This window comes from Dama dama, chromosome 6, assembly GCF_033118175.1.
Source record: "Dama dama isolate Ldn47 chromosome 6, ASM3311817v1, whole genome shotgun sequence".
Taxonomy (NCBI): domain Eukaryota; kingdom Metazoa; phylum Chordata; class Mammalia; order Artiodactyla; family Cervidae; genus Dama; species Dama dama.
Window position 1 is genome coordinate 7,084,141 of NC_083686.1, and position 8,896 is coordinate 7,093,036.

At 45.4% G+C, this 8,896-nt stretch overlaps 1 non-coding gene across 1 annotated transcript; it reads left to right on the top strand.

Moving 5' to 3' along the window:
• The first annotated feature begins 6,015 nt into the window (after positions 1 to 6,015).
• On the top strand, positions 6,016 to 6,087 carry TRNAC-ACA (transfer RNA cysteine (anticodon ACA)). Its single transcript has one exon. It is a non-coding gene; the product is annotated as a tRNA-Cys (tRNA).
• The last annotated feature ends 2,809 nt before the right edge of the window (positions 6,088 to 8,896 follow it).

Sequence of the window (8,896 nt, forward strand, 5' to 3'; positions counted from 1 at the left end):
CAGCTTTTTGCATCAGGTGGCCAAAGTATTGGAGCTTCAGCTTCAGCTTCAGTCCTTCCAATGCGATGGTGGAGATAGCAATGAAGAAGAAGATGACAGGGATGTGCTGATCGGGGTGGTGATGATGACAATACTCGTGTTTATCGAGCACATACTGAATGCCAAGTCATCATGTCAGAACCTAACTTGCCTAATTTCACCTGTTCCTCAAAACAAGACTTGTGAGTTAGGTACCACTGTGGCTTCTGTTTACAGGTGAGTTTATTGAGACTGAGACATGAGAAACAGCCTGCTCCAAACCACGTCACTAACAATAACTGGTGGAGCTAGGGTTCAATCCCCGTTTGTCTAATTCCAGATCCTCTTGCTCCTAATTCATGGGGGAAAAGTGAGTGTTAGGCGCTCCATCGTGTCTGACTCCTTGCCACCCCATGGACCATAGCCCACCGGGCTCCTCTGTCCATGGGATTTTCCAGGCAAGAATACTAGAGTGGGTAACCATTCTCTTTTCCAGGGGATCTTCCTGACCCAGGGATTGAACCCAGGTCTCCTGCATTGCAGGCAGATTCTTTTCTTGTCTGAGCCAGCAGGGAAGCCCAGGAGATACATTATTGTAAGGAACTGGCCAAAGAGGACCACCCTCAAGCTAGTCATTTTTCACAAGATGGCTAAACAGGAGATCCCACAAGGTAAGCAAGCAGATCTTTGAGAAGCCGCTTTGGTAAATTGACTTCCATCTTCCCAGGCCAGCAATCTCTTATATATATATATATATATATATATATATATATATATATATATTTTTTTTTTTTTTTTTTTTTACAGTAAAAGAACATCTACCACTTGGCATTACTCTTCTTGACAGCAGGAGATTACATGCTGGACTTGACTGAGTTTCTGTTAAGGAGAATTTATTGCAATTTCATAGAAGGTTCTTAAGTGAGGTGGCTGTTTTGCATTTATTATACAGGCCCTAAAAATATGTCAGGTTTGATCTTCTACAAAATCACCTTGTATAAGCTTCCTGCTTCTCTTCCTCCTCTCCTGATTCCCACCTTCTTCCTGCCTGTGCATGAAATGAATGCGGCCAAATCTCCCCCCAGACCATGCAGGTTCCAGGGGCCTTGACCCACCTTTTGTAGAGCCTCTTTCACTCTGCAAAGTTGAAACCCTACTGTTCTGAAAATAAAACACTGAACCCTCCTCCTCTACAAATCCTTGTTAAGAGCCTGTCCGGGGATCCCCAAATAGCTTTGAAGCCACCATGACCTGTCGCCCTGGGGCAATGGAAGCCGAAATGCACAGAGTGTCACAATGCAACAGTGAAAATGACAGGAGGTCCTGTGTATTGAGTAGTTATTGCTCACTTGTGTGTGTGTGTGTGTGTGTGATTGTGTATATGCTTAGTTGCTTAGTCATTTCTGACTCTTTGCAACCCTGTGGACTGTAGCCCACCATGGGATTTCCCATGGCCCACCATCTTTGTCCATGGGATCTCCCAGGCAAGAATATTGGAGTCATTGCCATTTCTTACTCCAGAGGATCTTCCTTAAGATCCAGGTATCGCACCTGCATCTCTTGCATCAGCAGGTGAATTCTTTAGCCCTGCACCACCTGGGAAGCCCCAGAGAGCTGGCAAATGGGCTCGGCATTTTGGATATGTTGCCTGTGATTTCAAAATAACACCTCATTTACCTTAATTCTCAAATTAAGACAGTTTGAGTCCCACTTGATTTCTGGGAAGTAGCCCTTCTCAAAGTGTCCCTGACCATTTCCAAGAGGTCCAGGTGATATACAGTTGCTCAGGGACAAGACCTTGACTTTTTCCACCACAGGTTTCCTGTGATACCTCCATGCTGATTTCTTTGCTTCTAGCGGCCTGTGGGATTGTTTCTCTTCTGAGGAGAGTGGTTACTGGTAATTATTCATCTCTTTCTCATTTTGGGATTGTTCTTCCTTTTGTTACACTTTCTGAATCACAGAGCGGGACCGTGGATGATATCCAACCAGCAACTGGCATCAGGCTGTGGGACAGCATGGACTGAAGTTTTAGGGGTAGCAGAAGCACTGTGCAAGTCTGGTTATAACTTATAATTCCTCCCAACTGGCTCTTTCTCATCCTAGTGTTTTTTCTTAGATCATCTCCTTGCCCCTCTGGGGGCAGGCCCATCCTCCACAAGCCTTGCCCTGCAGTGAGCTTCCTATCACCACAAATGCTCCAGGCATCTTCAACTTAAGGCTCTGAGCCAAGCTCATCCTCGCCTAGCCTAAGACTTGTGCCTGGATGACCTTGGCTCTCTTCTCAGCATTATCAGCTTCCCAGATGACAGACAGTGAGGACCTCAGTTCTCCATAGATGTAGAGTCTGGCCTGATGGCCCCGAAGGGGTGATCCCACAAGAGATTATGGCTGAAAGGTGTAGTTCTTTGGTGGAAAATGACGGCAGTGATGGGGACAGCACGGTCCTGTCCTCTGCCTTCATGTTTCTCTGTGGAGGAGCTCCATCACGGTGACCCGGCTGCCTCTCCTCCCACTCCCTGTCCAGGGTCAGAACTGTGACCCATCTGATCAGCACTGCGGGAGAAGGAGCCCAGTCTGCCTCTCCTGTCCCTGCTGATTTGCCCAAGAGCCCATTCAGGAACTAGTCTTCACAGGGAGAGTCCTGAGATGGGTCAGCTCAGCCATTGTCTCTGAATTTGTCTGATTCCGGGTGAAGTATGAACAATAATGATCATATTTTTATTTCTATTCACTTTTCTTATTCAGTCACTGAGTTGTGTTTGCAACCCCATGGACTGCAGCACATCAGGCTTCCCTGTCCTTCACTGTCTCCTGGAGTTTGTTCAAACTCATGTCCATTGAGTCGGTGATGTCATCCAACCATCACATCCTCTGTTGCCCCCTTCTCTTTTTCTAGGATTTTCTAACAGTCAGCTGCCAAACTCAAAAGAGGGAAAGAGTATATTTCATACAGCTCCCTAAACTTAAACCCATGTGTTGGAGGATAGTAGCCCAAGATTGCTGGATTCCACCTCAGTTCAAACCCTGTTGAGTTTCCTGGGGTCCAGCTGCTTCCCCGATTGTGTACCATTATATCAATCAATCTCTGTAGGTTTGGAGATGAACTCCAAACCCAGTGTGGTCCTGGGCTCAAAAGTACGGTACTCAACTTGAGACGGCCCTCAATGATGTTTCTCAGGCATAAGCAAAATACATCACCTCCATTCCATAGCATGGACCAAGGCTGTGTCAGGGTGAGACACACATGTTAAGGCCCCTGCTTAGAACATCTCAATGGCTCATCATCTTCTACTTTGAGGGTCATCAAGGCCTGGATGTGTGGTCTCTATAGCAACAGCTTAACTCTGCCATCGTCATGCAACAAGAGCCATAGACAATAAATCAACAGTTGTGGCCATGTTCCAGTAAAATTTTGTTGACGAAGCAAGCAGAGGATCAGATTTGCCTCCCAATTATGGTTTGCCAGTCCTTGTCCTATGTTTCTGGCTCCAAGCTCCTCAGCTTGAGATTCAGGGCCCCTCAATTAGCCCCTACTCACCTCTTTAGCTTCAAATACTGTCCCTGCTCACTTTTCTCCTTCCCATCCCTCTGCTTAAAATCCAGAAGTACCCAACTGGTTATTAGAATTCTGTTCCCCAGCCCTTACACACACACACACATGCACCCTCATACACAGGAATGCTCTGCTCTTTTGTGATTCTCTGATTTTGCCCTCACTGTTTCCACCGCTTGAAAAGACTTTCTTCCTTCTTCACCTGGTCAAATTCGACTCACCCTTCAGGACTGGATTCTAGGAAAACTCTCTGCCCTGGAAGACTTCTCTGAGCTACCCATGGCTGAGCTGATTATCTCTTTTTGTTTCCATGTAGGGAATGAATTGAGACATGTTCTATTTCTGAGCCTGTCTTCAATGGCCCAGCCCCGCTCCTGAGGCTGGGGACTCAATTCCATAACTTCTTGGGGCACTTCCCCAGGTGGCGCTAGAGTTTAAGAATCTGCCTGCCAATGCAGGAGGCGGTAGAGAGGCAGGTTTGCTCCCTTGGTTCCGGACCAGTGTTCTTGCCTGGAAAATTCCATGGACACAGGAGCATGGTGGGGTACAGTCCATGGGGCTGCAAAGAGTTGGACACAAGTGAACACACACATTGTTGGGGGCTTCAGAGAGTATCCAACATGGATCAACCACTGAATTTGTGCAGAACTGAACCGTGAAGCCAGCAAGATCCAGATAAAAGTGCAGGCTTTCCTGCAGATGCTATAGAATGGAAGTTTATGGGTAAGGAGAACTGACAGGTTTACAAACAAATGGGACAAATATAGCACAAACCAGGAGGACTACAGTATGGCATGGGAATATTGACCCACCAAGTATGGGATCTGAACAACAGGTTGGCAGATTTGACATTTTTACTTTGTGCCTGAGGATAGAGATAAAAAACACAGCTTCCACGTATTAGAATTCACAATGCAGTGGACATTGCAATATTAAAGAAAATAAAATAATTAGAAAACTGTGAAAAAATAGCATGTTGTCAAGTGCTGGGTTGTATGAGACAGAGAGGATGGTCAACAGAAGCATAGTTTTAAAAAGCTTCCGATGGTATTAGGGAAAGAATATTAAAAAAATCTGAAAATTACAACTTTTTTGCTAAAAAACCTTTTTAATTGGTGTATCATACACCAATATGTCCAAAGTCACAATACAAATAACTACACAGTTCAATAAATTTTACAAACTGAACAAATTTCTGTAATTAATACCCGGATTAAAAAACAGAATGTTACCAACATCTCAGAAGCCCCTTCATGTCCCCATGTCCAGTCATCACCTTCTTCCAAGGGAAACTGCTATCTTGACTTCTAACAGCAGAGGCAGCTTCACGTATTAGTGAACTTTATGTATATAAAATGGGAGGGTTTCCCCGGTGGCTCAGATGGTAATGTATCTGCCTGTAATGCCGGAGATTCAGGTTCAATCCCTGGATTGGGACGATCCCCTGGAGAAGAGAATGGCTCCCCACTCCAGTATTCTTGCCTGGAGAATTCCATGGACAGAGAAGCCTGGCGGGCTACAGTCCACGGGGTCGCAAAGAGCCGGACAGAATTAAGTGACGAAGCACATGTACATAAAATAATATAGCATGCGCTCTTTTGTGTCTCTTTCCTTATATTCTTCATTATATTACGAAAGTCTTCCCAGTTGTTGTGTTTAGATGTGTTTTGTTCATCCTCATTACGGCTCAGGCTTCCACTGTAAACATATACCACCTTTATCTATTCATTCTTCGACTGATGGAAGTTTGGTAGGTTTCCGATTTTTAGCTACTTAGTAATAGAGCTGATCTCTAGCATAAGTCTTTTGAGAGATATGTGTGTGAACTTCTGTTGAGTGTATACCTATGAAGTGAAATTGGTGGTGGCTTAGTCGCTAAGTCATGTCCGACTCCTGTGACCCCATGGATTGTAGCCCACAAGGCTCCTTTTGTCCACGGGGTTTCCCAGGCAGGAATCCTGGACTGGGCTGCTGTTTCCTTCTCCAGGGGGTCTTCCCACCTCAGGGATCAAACCCTGGGCTCCTGCACTGCAGGCAGATTCTTTACGGAGTAAGCCACCAGGGAAGTCCGCAAAGTGAATTTACTGGGCTACAAATAATATACTTGTTTAGCTTCATAGATAATTCCAAACCATTTTCCAAAATGGTTGTATCATTTTATACTCCCACCTGCAGTGCATGGAATCCCAATTACCCCACACTTTCTTTAATTCTTGGCCTCATCAATCTTTTCAAATGTTAGCTCTTGTTGTGTGTGTAAGGTGTCTCTGTGGTTTTAATTTGTATTTCCTTGATAACCAATGAAATTGAGTACCTTTTATCAAATTTATGGGCTATTTCTATATCCCTTTCGGTTGAAACACTTAATGCTTTAGGGGAGGTAGGAATTATCTGCCCTTTTGCCCGTTGGTGTATTGGTGTTCTTTATATATGTTGGGTCTTCCCTGGTGGCTTAGATGGTTAAGTGTCTGCCTACAAAGCAGGAGACCCAGGTTCGATCCCTGGGTCGGGAAGATCTCCTGGAGAAGGAACCGGCAACCCACTCCAGTATTCTTGCCTGGAGAATTCCATGGATGGAGGAGCCTGTTAGGCTACAGTCCATGGGGTCGCAAAGAGTCGGACACGACTGAGCAACTTCACTTTTCTTTCTTTCTTATATATGTTGGGTATACATCCTTTGTCTGATTCATGAATTACAATCTATGTTGCCTCTTTATTCTCTTTATCGTGTGTTTAATGAACAAAGCCAATTCTCATAATTTCTAGTTCCCCCTTAGACCTTTGAATTCTTTCTATTTTCTAGTGCATAGACTCAGAGAATGAGGAGAAAGGATTTCTGTTAGGTATGCTGCAGCTGCTGCTGCTAAGTCATTTCAGTCGTGTCCAACTCTGTGCGGAGGCAGCCCACCAGGCTCCCCCGTCCCTGGGATTCTCAAGGCAAGAACACTGTTTGGTATAGAGAGCTTGAAAACAATAACGGAAAGAATTTAGCGATCACCTGATTCAAATCCATTGCTTTTTCTCTCAGGGAATTACAGATCAGAGAGAATGGGTAACTTGCTCTGAGTCGCCGACTCAGCTAACAGAGTTAGGGCCCAGGGCCCTTGTCTCCTAGCTTTGTGCTCTTACACCGCCACATTCACTCTTTCATTGGAGTGGTGGGAACCAAGTGAGCATCTATAGTAAGTCACGGCACAGCCGTTAAGCCATGTCTACATGGATGAGAATTTCATCAGCCCTGAGGCCAGAAGACTGAAAAGCAGACCCTTCTGGACACAGTTCCCTCTATGCCTCTGAACAGGAGCTTCTGTACATTTAAGAAACTTCTGATATGCATGGCTAAGCCATGCTAGGCTGTGCATACCCTGATAGCAACATTCCAGTTCCAAAAATAACAAGGAGCTGTTGACGTTGGCAAAATGCTTGGGACAATAAAGAGAGACAGCGGGTTTAACTCTACCACAGTTTTACTCCAGTAAGAGATTGTGCTCTAGCCCAAATCCTGATTACCCAGAGAGGTTGGGAAATTATAAGGTCAAAGTAACAATTCATCTCATCTTAAGGAGCCGACGAAACAGCTTGCCAAGGCCACATCCCTCACTCGCCAAAGCCAAGTGTACCTGTTGAGTCAGCACTCTGCCCCTGGGGAGGGCCAGGCGGAAAGGCTAGCTACGGCTGCTGCTGGAGTCCTACAGAAAACAGGACATCTCTCTCAAGCAGAGTGGATGTTAGTGATGATCTCAGTGTCCATGTGCTCCACTCATAACTCTGTTACCCACTGGGAAAATTTGACCCCTCCTTTGCTTGTCAGATTAAGCTAAAAAAGCCATAACCTGATTTGATCAAGACTTCACTCCTAGGGCTTCCCTGGTAGCTCAGCTGGTAAGGGATCTGCCTGTAATGTGGGAGACCTGGGTTCCACCCCTGGGTTGGGAGGATCCCCTGGAGAAGGGAAAGGCAACCCACTCCAGTATTCTTGCCTGGAAAATCCCATAGACAGAGGAACCAGGCTACGGCCATGGGGTCACGAGAGTCAGACATCACTTAGTGACTAAATCACCACCATAGGGAAATGTGCTAGCTCTGTAGGTCAAAACTGGTTGAATGCTAGCAATTTCCAAGTGGTTTGACCTTACGTAACAAGCAAGTATTATTGTGGAATTTTAAAAATAAAAAAGGGTTTTTATTGATTATTGATTTCTATAGTAGAATAAAAATAACGCTAATCACTTCCCAACCCAGGGATTGAACCCGGGTCTTCTGCATGGCAGGCGGATTCTTTACTATCTGAGACACCAGGGAAGCCCAAAAACCTACCACTTAAGTTCTTTTTATTGCTAAACTCTCTACCGTGCACCCAACTTACTGTTTACAAACCTGCCTAACCATGCTAGAGGGGAAAGGGAGGCTGTTATTAACCTTATTTTATAGATGAGAAAACTGAGGCTCAGAGAGGCCCAGTGACCCCATCACTCCATGAGCAAGGGCAGGGCTGTGAGTCAGAGTTCAAAGCCCCTGCTTTGAATCATTACGCCATCCAGTGTGGATCTGTGCTCTCTGATTCCAAATGAAACTCTAAGTCAGAAAGGAAAGGCAAGCTTCCTAAGGGTGAGACCCAGCGTTTGTGGGCAGGGCTTTATCTTATTCATGTGGGATCATGCCGTCTCCCCACAGCAGATACCCAGAAAGAATGTGCTCAGCAAATATAATAATTAGGGCTTAAAAAAGGAAAAATGAGAGAAACAAAGGAAGAGACACACGTCCCTGTCTTTAGCTTTTCCAGTCTGTTCCCTGGCTCCAGGGAAGTAGCCCACAGGCCCTCTAACTCCTCATCTCCCACCTCAGTTCCCATTGCCTTCCCAAGGACCACGCCCACACCCAGGGCAATCAAAACCAAGGCTGCAAGTTGACCGCGGGCCAGCAGGGGGAGAACCTGCCCTAGGCTCCTCCATGGTTGAACGTAAACTTCTTTTCCCTAGGAAACTGAAATCTCTGTTTTAAGCTGTCCGGGTGTTTTCTTGAACGTTTCCTGGGACTGAAAAATGTTTCTGGAGATGCTGTGTTATTTTAATGATACAGCTGTTACTTGTTGAACATTTACTGTGGGCCAGGCTCATTGTTAAAATATTTTACAATCAGCATTTAAAACTTGATCTATCTGATATCAGAGATCCATGTTTCACCTCAGACCTGCACCCACAGTCCTGGTGTTTGTGAGGATCCGTGAATCCCCCCAGAACTGTACCTGGTTTGTGAATGTGTGTACATCTGTGTGCCTGTGTGCACATGTGTGTGTACATAAGGTGTGTGCTTTTATTTTTA